Below are 10,029 nucleotides of genomic sequence, written 5' to 3' on the forward strand. Positions count from 1 at the left end.
GCGTCAAGTTCTTTCTACATGTATAGTAGCCAGCGTCGACCAAGCACGGAGAAAGAGAGGACACTGCTCTCTATTAGCTAGCTAACACAATATGAAACTACTAAATTAACCCTCTAAAACCCTCCACCCCCACCCCCCTTCAAAAAAAATCCCAGCTCCGGCCAGATGCTGACGTGTGGATGCCATTTGGTCCCGGTTTGTGTGACCAACCGGGACTAAAGTTCCTCCTGCCTGGGCTTCCTGCAGCGGCCACGTGGATCTTCTTTGGGCCCGGTTAATAAGCTAACCGGGACTAAAGGTTTGGGCCTTTAGTCCCGACCCTTTAGTCCCAGTTTCAGAACCGGGGCTAATGGGCCTCTGAAACCGGGATAAATGAGTCTTTTTCTACTAGTGTCATGACCTCAGCCTGGCTGCCGGAATCCTCCTAGCAAGGCCGACAAAGGGGCATGACTCGACTGGCGCGGCTGGCAACAAAACATGACAGTGCTGGTGGGCGATGGGGCATGGCCGACAAGCGACAAGGCGTGGCTGGCGAGGCTGTGCGTGACCGGCGTGGTGATGGGGCGTGGCCGACGGACGACTGGGCATGGCCGACGGGGCACGGCTGATGGGGTTGGGCCAACGTGGACGGCACGACCGGCTGGAGGAAGGGGCAGCGGCCGCCGGACCGAAGGAAGGAGCTATTTATCTCAGTTTACAGTTTGTTTTACACTTTCTCTTCGGCTGTAGCTAAAATGGACCCTTAAAATGCATTTTTTCGACCGTATCCCAATTTTACAGTTTGCATTTTTGCGGAGTCTGCTAGAGATGCTCTAACACACATACTTATGTAGCGTGTGTATATAAACGCTTGCGCCTGTACTATATTAAAAAAGGAAAATGTGTGCAATAATAATAGGACCGCACACATTTTGTAATTCTTTAACATGTGTTATATGGTTCACATCCCAAATAGCATGATAGATTAAATGTTTGTGATAGGCATCTTTTTGCACACGCGCTATGTTGAACAATCTTCTGTGATGTCGTCCGCATCACAAATGTTATGTCAATGTATAGTGCGTGCCACACAATTTTTACTTAAGAAACATTTCATATATCGCAAACGCTTGTTTCAGGGGTCGCGTGATGGATAGATTTCGTCTTCCCATACGAAAGCTTTTGTCTCAACATCTGCATCCTCAGGCCTTACCGATACAGTGTCCGTAAAAGGGGATCTAAACCGTTTGCACATGACTTAACTACACTAGTGTTACATTTTTATTTTAGAATATTTGACTTGATAAATTTATGAGACTATGCAAATAAAGATAAATTACCCTCCTGGATAAGTTATCCAGATGCCGGATCATTTACAATGGAGGAAGTCGCTAGAGAAGCTATGTGAGTTCATGATAGGATTATAACATCCCAACAACAATTGTTGGGCCCTCTGTTTATAGTAGAGCACACTCAGTTAATCTTCATTTATACAAGTTGGTAAATCATCATAATTAAAAGTAATCAGATAACAGATAATTATAATTCTACTCAGATGATAACCGATAGATCTTCATAGTTGTCTTCAATATTTCATACTAGCTGATAGATTGTCATAATTGTAATTGCATATATCATGTTCATAACTACAAGGGGATGATAGACAACACCATGTTGTTATATCAAAAATAAAAATGAAAATGTTCATTTCAATGTAGGAACCGAGAGTTATCCTCCTTTTCAAAAAGAAAACATAGTTATAAAAAAAATCTATCATTATGCTAGTTGTCCTGCCCGCAAGGAGTTATGTAAATGGACATGCGGCCGGTGAGGGGGCAAGATGAACAACAAGAACCATAAACACAATGTCGAACCTTTAAGGCCCTGTTTCTTTAAAAAGTCCTAGGACTTTTTTAGTCCCAACTAAAAAATCTCTAGTCCCTACCCGTTTCTTTTGAGGGACTAAACATGGACTAGAGGTCATTAAATGACATGTAAAAACATCATGTTACCCCTAGTAATATACTAGAAGTTATTAAATGACATACTAAAAGTAAGGGCATTGTTGAAAAAAGTGTCAAAAAAGTCTCAAAAAGACCCTCCCATAGGGACTTATTCCTTTAGTCCCAAATACTCCCTTTTAGTTCCTAAAAGTCGCTCCTGTTTCTTTCACATGGGATTAAAAGAGACTTTTTTTAGTTCCTACACTAAAAAAATCCTTGTAAAGAAACACGCCCTAAAACTACCTACGCGCTCCCAATAAGTACTCCTATATATAAAAGCTGAACACTTACGGCTACGCTGTAAAAGTGTCAGCCTGCCCATCTCTGTAGTGTTGCCATTGGTTGTATACTAGTGGTTGGGGCCCGCCATTGCGGGCCTCCTGAGAGATAGCTGGGCGATGCCAGGTGGGAATGCGTCCCCTCTAATTAGTTTTATGTGATATGTGGTGCACGCAAGCAATGATATGGTTTAGATCAGAGCCAAAATATAGACTATGAAAGTAATGGCAAATGCAAATATAACAATAAGATAGAGCAGTACAAGTGCAATGCACATTATCACGCTTTGTGCGAAAGAGATACAACTTCTGCTAGAAATGTAGCAGCATAAAAATGATTCACGATATAAATTTATGAAGTTTATATCTGGAGATATACAAATGACAACATAACTGGAGTACTAAAAACCTATGAAGTTTCTAGTTGACTCATCAAATGGCTAATATAGACATTCTAGAGTCAGAATTATGCTGAACAGTATGCCATAATAAAATCATCTGCACGGAAGACAAGACTATCTTGGTTTATTTTATGTACCAGCTCAGATCTCACAATTTATGCTGAGCACTCCCTACTCTAGATTATAGCAGAATGTGCACATACCTGCTGGATATATCAGCTATCCACGATTTCCCAGTGCCTTGCTTAAGGACCATTTTTAAAAGAATTGGTGGAAAACCTCAAGATTGGTCCAGCCCAGTTTGGTTACACATGCATTCCACTTCCCACAAATCTGGCTTATTAAATTGTCGAGCCACCACTAACGTTTTGTACAGGATATTAGAGATCAATTATATGAGTAGATGTTATCTAGAGTAGGAAATTGAGGATAGATACCCTTCTCTGTTGAGTGTACGCAAGGGCGGCCAATGACAAAACTGAACGGTGTTGAGAAATTGAACAGCTTGGCCAATAGTCTGACACAATTCTTGGGCTCGGCAGCTTAATCAGTGGTGACAACCATCCAGTTCGCTTCAAACAGCTCTCGCATGTCAACAGGAGCAGAGCAATCCTAGTGGATATCAGTTTTCATGTACTCGTGCTTCTAAAGTCATGAGATGCTGAGTAGATTAGTCCAATTCATCTGCAAACACAACAGAGAGCAAAGGAAGTATAAAGTAAGAAAAAGGATCCAAAGTAGAGCAATGCATACTGCAGGCAACTGTACTCAGTTAGTATCATACATAGTATTAATGCACCTAGATAATAAAGAAGAGACTGAACCTCTTTTATGAATTGTTTGTACTGATGAAGGCAGAGTTGAATCGCTCAATTCAAATCCTTTGTAACCTAAAGAGCACTGTTGGTGAATCAGAATCTAACATTGACATTGTTGCGAAATATCATCTAAATCTTGCTTTTTTGACCTGCAAAAAAATGACTTCCTAAATCTTGCTAATTTAATAGGGAATTAACATTAAGTATGATGCAGACATGTACAAAACTGAAATCAATTCATATATCGAACAAATTTGCATAGCACATTGATCAATCAGAGAGAAAGAAATAAGTAAAGGAAGAAGGGAAGATGTAGTAGAATTTATGACAAACCAACTTAACGATCAATTCCCTGATCGCTTATCACACTTGCCGCCGGCCTCCATCTTTTCTGAGTACATCATCTCGCTGTGAATCGAACAAGATGCACTCCCTTCTCCTACTGGAGACGAAGTTGCACTGGTGGAGGATGAAACCACACATGCAGACCGAGCCCGAGGCAAACCCAAGGAGGCACTCATGTGCACAGATCACCGGGAACCCACAAGAAGCCGAGCGGAGTGAATTAATCGTTCATTATTGAACTGGTATACTCAAGAAAAAAGCACCGTATGTAGAGAATGTTGTACCTCACTGATGAAAAGTTAATATGCCACTTAACTGAAGATAAGTCAGTTTGTCCTTCAGTTAAAATGCTATAGATTTCTTCAGTTATATTCTCCTGGTCTTACCATCCATTTGTTAGTTGACTGCAATTTTTTACGAGATAAAGCCAATTGCTATAATTTTAGTAGCTTTATGATCCATCGTAGTTCATAAAAAATGGTGTTTAGACTATTTAAAGTTATAACGAACACATGAAATTGTTGTGTTGCCTCGTCACCATTCCCACCCAAATCCCTCATCCCAGATCCTTTTGATTCCTAGTACTGCACAAAGGCATCATCTATCTCCTGTGGTTGTTAAACCCATCACCCCAGACCTATTCCCTATTCTAGAGTTCATACTACCAAATACTCGTAAATCGCAGCACACATCAAGGCCTGAAATCATCCAAACAAAGCAACTAACCAAGAGATGGGACATCACATTTGAGAGATAAAATATCACCTGAGAGGATCCTCCCTCCCTCGATTTGGGGCACTGCTGCTACTTGTCTCCTTTGTGGACGGGGGCGAGCTGTGGTCGAGCGGACGGCGGCGCGGCGAGGAGAAGTCAGGACAGGGTAGAGCCGCACGGAAGAAAGGGAAGGATGGCTTGCGCGTCGTCCGGGAACACGAGGAGGGAGATCGGCGCCCTTGCACCTGTATGACCGGCGAACCTCGTCAGCGACCTCCTGGCTTGCTCCTCTTCCCTGCCCAGCCTCGCCGTCCACGACCTGACGGAGCAGGCTGGTCGTTCACGATCTCAACGAGCCCGTGCGGCCCAACCCCTATCACCTGGATGCGCCGCATCGCCGAGAAATTTGGGCGACGGTCATCCGTGGATAAGAGGAAGGGACTGAGATCCCGTGCCCCGCTCAAGGCAGGGCACGCTGTGCCCTCAGGCCCACGATCCACCGTCTGCTCCTTATCCGACGGACTACAGCGAGTCAACGAAAAATTGGACCGGCCTGCTTGATCCGGAAACGAAGCGACAGCGATCCCGGAACTGCCGTGGAGCTGTGCCGTCGTCGCCGCCGCCGTGGGGAAGGGCGCCATAGGATCTCCGGTGGCGGCCACTGGATAAACGGCGCCGGTAACCCCCTCCGCCCCACGGCTTCTCATCCCCGCCCCGCTCCGACGAGCTCCGACGACCGCGTCCGCCCTCCCGCCCTGCTCCGACGAGCTCCGACGACCGCGTCCGCCCTCCCGCCCCGCTCCGACGAGCTCCGACGACCACGTCCCCTCAAGGCCGGCGTCCCCTTCCTTTGTTCCACGCGCGACGACGCGAGGCGAGCTGCTGGTCCCGTCGCCAAGGGGAAGGGAGACGAGCTGCTCCGGCTGCTCCTCCAGGACATGTATGTACTACACACTAACAGCAAATTCAGTTAGCAATTAGCACTTGACAACTCCAGGATACAAAATTCAGTAAAATGAAAATAGAGACAGCATCAATAAAGTGTTTAATCTGCAGGATTTAGTACCGGAAATTAACTGAAGAAGAGTTGAACTGGGGCATTCATTATACAATCAATTAGTACCGAAAATGCACAACACTCACAATTGCATAGCACACTAATCAGCAGGAATTATGTAAAATAAGACGATAAACACATCAATCAAACCTCAGATTAATGCATGACAATGGAGACAATATAGGGTAAAGAAACACACAGTCAGAAATTTTTCCAACACTATTTTCAGTATTGAAGTAACAATCCAATGACATGGCTAATTTTCAGTACTAAACTAACAAGTAGGCACAATTTTCAGTTTTGAAATATACATATACAGAGGACGGACAGAGATCACCTGCTCTGTACTGGAGTGGTCGCAGGGGCGGGAGCTCGTCGGAGCGGGGCGGAGCAGGAGGGCGGACGCGGTCGTCGGAGCGGGGCGGGAGGGCGGACGCGGTCGTCGGAGCTCGTCGGAGCGGGGCGGGAGGGCGGACGCGGTCGTCGGAGCTCGTCAGAGCGGGGTGGGAGGGCGGACGCGGTCGTCGGAGCTCGTCGGAGCAGGGCGGGGATGAGAAGCCGTGGGGCGGAGGGGATTGTCGGCGACGTTTATCCAGCGGCCGCCGCCGGAGATCCCATGGCGCCCTTCCCCACGGCGGCGACGACGGCACAACTCCACGACAGTTCCCGGATCGATGTCGCTTCGTTTCCGGATCGAGCAGGCTGGTCCAATTTTTTGTTGACTCGCTGTAGTTCGTCGGATGGGGAGCAGATGGTGGATCGTGGGCCTCAGGGCACGGGATCTCAGTCCAAGAGGAAGATGAGTGGAAGGGGTGGGGGCAAGAATGGTCGCGTGGGGAGATCACCCATGGCGGCGGCTGGTGCCTCACGTTTCCTCGCATTAATGGTTGCGTTTTACTCTGCTTTTTTTCTCGCCAGGCCACAGTAAAAATCGACGTGTACACAACGAGAGAGCGTCCATCATGCGTACGCTAATGGGTTTGATTGAGGTGGCGCTATAGCCTCGCCTACAAGGATGAGCCCTAGGCATGAGATGCACCAGGAACAGGAGTTCAAGTTGAGGGCATGCACACGAGCTGATCCAACGAGCCTTTGTTACCAGAGTTGGCTAACAAACTTTCTCTGCTGTACTCATGGCGACAAATGTGAGTTGAGTTCGTGTGATATGTTGAGATCACATTGCTCATCTTCACCGTGGTGATCGAGAAATGCAGCGTAGGAGTGTTCTCGGACACCAAATACATGCTCATGCATCATCATGAACTTGACAACCCATGCACCATCACCCTTGACAAGCCAGTGTAGAGGAAGGTGAATGCCACACATGTCTGATGCGGAACGTGAAAAAAGGGGCTCACGGTGATATGCTGTAAGAAACGGTGCCGCTTGGTGGGACCAGACCGTATGTGTGTGTGATGATCCACAAGTATAGGTGATCAATCGTAGTCCTTTCGATAAGTAAGAGTGTCGAACCCAACGAGGAGCATAAGGATCTGACAAGTGGTTTTCAGCGAGGAAAAATCTACAGGCACTGAAATTGTCGGTAACAAGTGATTGTGTGGTGAGATGATTCGTAGCAAGCAACAAGTAACCAAAGTAGCAACGGTGCAGCAAAATGGCTCAATCCCTTTTGTAGCAAGGGACAAGCCTGGACAAAGTATTATAGGAGGAAAAACGCTCCTGAGGACACACGAGGATTTCTGTCATGCTAGTTTCATCATGTTCATATGATTCGCGTTCGTTACTTTGATAGTTTGATATGTGGGTGGACCGGAGCTTGGGTACTGCCCTTACTTGGACAAGCATCCCACTTATGATTAACCCCTCTCGCAAGCATCCGCAATTACAAAAGAAGAATTAAGACAAAGTCTAACCATAGCATTAAACTAGTGGATCCAAATCAACCCCTTACGAAGTAACGCATAAATTAGGGTTTAAGCTTCTGTCACTCTAGCAACCCATCATCTACTTAGTACTTCCCAATGCCTTCCTCTAGGCCCAAATAATGGTGAAGTATTATGTAGTCGACGTTCACATAACACCACTAGAGGAAAAACAACATACAACATATCAAATTACCGAACGAATACCAAATTCACATGACTACTATTAGCATGACTTATCCCATGTCCTCAGGAACAAAAGTAACTACTCACAAAGCATAATCATAATCATGATCAGAGAGGTAATGAGTAGCATCAATGATCTGAACATAATCTCTTCCACCAAATAATCCAACTAACATCAACTACAAAGAGTAATCAACACTACTAGCAACCTTACAAGTACCAATCGGAGTCACGAGACGGAGATTGGTTACAAGTGATGAACTAGGGTTTGGAGATGAGATGGTGGTGATGCAGATGAGTCCCCTCCGATGAGGGGAGTGTTGGTGATGACGATGGCGACGATTTCCCCCTCCGGGAGGGAAGTTTCTCCGGCAGGATCGTCCTACCAGAGCTCTTGATTGGTTCTGCTCAAGTTCCGCCTCGTGGCGGCGACGAAACCACGAAAAAGCTCCTCTGTGATTTTTTCCTGGACGAAACCCTCCATATAGCAAAAGAGGGGGGCCAGTGGGCCAGTGGGCTGCCCACAAGCCCCCATAGCGCGACCTGGGGTGGTGGCCGCGACGTGCAGGCTTGTGGGCACCCCCTGGTGCCCCTTTGGCACTTCTTCGGCCTAGTATTTTTTATAAATTGGGGAAAATCACTGTTGATTTTTACGGCGTTTGGAGTTGCGCAGAATAGGTATCTCAATTTGCTCCACTTTTAGGCCAGAATTCCAGTTGTCGTTATTCTCCCTCTTCATGTAAACCTTGCAAAATAAGAGAAAAAGGCATAAGAATAGTACCGTGAAGTGAAATAACAGCCAAAGAAGCGATAAATATCAACATGAAAACATGATGCAAAATGGACGTATCAACTCCCCCAAGCTTAGACCTCGCTTGTCCTCAAGCGAAAGCCTAGCTTAATAAATATGTCCACAAGTTTAGGGAGAGAGGTGTCGACAAAACAAGATACGAACATGCATGCATCATGATCATGATGAGAACAACAATACCAACATATAATCTCTCATGCTAAAGTGATAATTTCTTCACAAAGTAAAGCATGGATCAAGAACCTTACCGAGAAGTAACAACCGATAGCCTTTAGTCATTGAAGCAATTGCAATTTATCACAACATCAGAAAGAGTCAAATAAGAGCTTGTAAAGGAAATCCACATACTCAATCATTCTTTCGTTCTCTACAATTGCTACAACTCACGTGGTACTCATGAGATCAAAGTTTCAGCTGGACAGAGAGAAAGATAGGGGCTTACAGTTTTGCCTCCCAACTGCTTACCTCAAGGGTAATGTCAACAATAATAATTCATGAATACTTACCTCCAAGTTGACATATGAATATAGATCTTTCCCAAGCATGTGACGGTATCCAAGACAAAGGCAAAATAAGGAATTGGTGAAGATCACCATGACTCTTTCAGGGACAAAAAATAAAGGTACAAGATAGGCCCTTCGCAGAGGGAAGTAGAGGTTGTCATGCGCTTTTGAGGTTTGGATGCGTGTCCTCTTAGTGCAGAGGAACGTCACTTTATATTGCCCCCTGTGATAAAGAACTTTATTATGCAGTCTATCGCTTTTATGTCTTCCTCATCACAGGTTCATATAAAGCTTATTTTCCACACACTAATAGATCATACATATTAGAGAGCAATTTTTATTACTTGTACCGATGACAACTTACTTGAGGGATCTTATTCAATCCATAGGTAGGTATGGTGGACACACATGGCAATACTGGGTTGAAGGTTTATCGATGCACAAGTAGTATCTCTACTTAGTGCGGGAGTTTTGGCTAATGTGAGGTGGAAGCAATCGTCACATGCTAAGGGATCTCTAATCATATAACATTGTTCAGAGCCAAGCAAACACAATTCATTATGTTGTCTTCCTTGTCCAACATCTACTTCTAGGCATGTAATAGTTTAGTGAGTGTTCACAGTCATAGATGGTGTCAGAGATGATATATTTATATGTGAACCTCTCCTTCTTTATCACTTCCTATTAATTTCAACAATGACCAAGGTCTACGTTTGCCTACCCTCAACAAGTTTCAATCCTCATTATTTATATATGTGAAACCATCACTTCCCATAATATCATTACATGATCTTTCATGCTTTTGTTCCATTCTCACTCTTTTGATCATGGCAAAAGGCAAAGCCCTTCAACTAAGACACTCTTTATTATATGGCTCACGAGCAAGAATACATCGGGGGTTACACAAAACAAAACTCAAGACTAAAACACTAAGACTTTTACTCTACTAGAGAAAGAGAAAACTGAAAAGGAAAACTAAAACAAAGGTAAAGGCAAAAGATGTGATGGTGATACGATACCGGGGCAACTCCCCCAAGCTTGGTGATGTGAT

General features: G+C 45.0%; 1 long non-coding RNA gene across 3 annotated transcripts; it reads right to left on the reverse strand.

Moving 5' to 3' along the window:
* Window positions 1-2,561: 2,561 nt before the first annotated feature.
* On the reverse strand, window positions 2,562-4,964 carry LOC123443770. Of its 3 annotated transcripts, none has more exons than XR_006630821.1 (4): window positions 4,590-4,964; window positions 4,109-4,228; window positions 3,486-3,628; window positions 2,562-3,345 (listed from the first exon to the last, which is right to left on the reverse strand). It is a non-coding gene; the product is annotated as an uncharacterized LOC123443770 (long non-coding RNA). The 3 variants fall into 3 exon arrangements; XR_006630820.1 differs by lacking the exon at window positions 4,109-4,228 and having other exon boundaries at window positions 2,562-3,021; window positions 3,099-3,345; window positions 4,590-4,945; XR_006630819.1 differs by lacking the exon at window positions 4,109-4,228 and having other exon boundaries at window positions 4,590-4,955.
* Between the last annotated feature and the right edge of the window lie 5,065 nt (window positions 4,965-10,029).

This window comes from Hordeum vulgare, chromosome 1H (genome assembly GCF_904849725.1).
Source record: "Hordeum vulgare subsp. vulgare chromosome 1H, MorexV3_pseudomolecules_assembly, whole genome shotgun sequence".
NCBI classification, from domain to species: Eukaryota; Viridiplantae; Streptophyta; class Magnoliopsida; order Poales; family Poaceae; genus Hordeum; species Hordeum vulgare.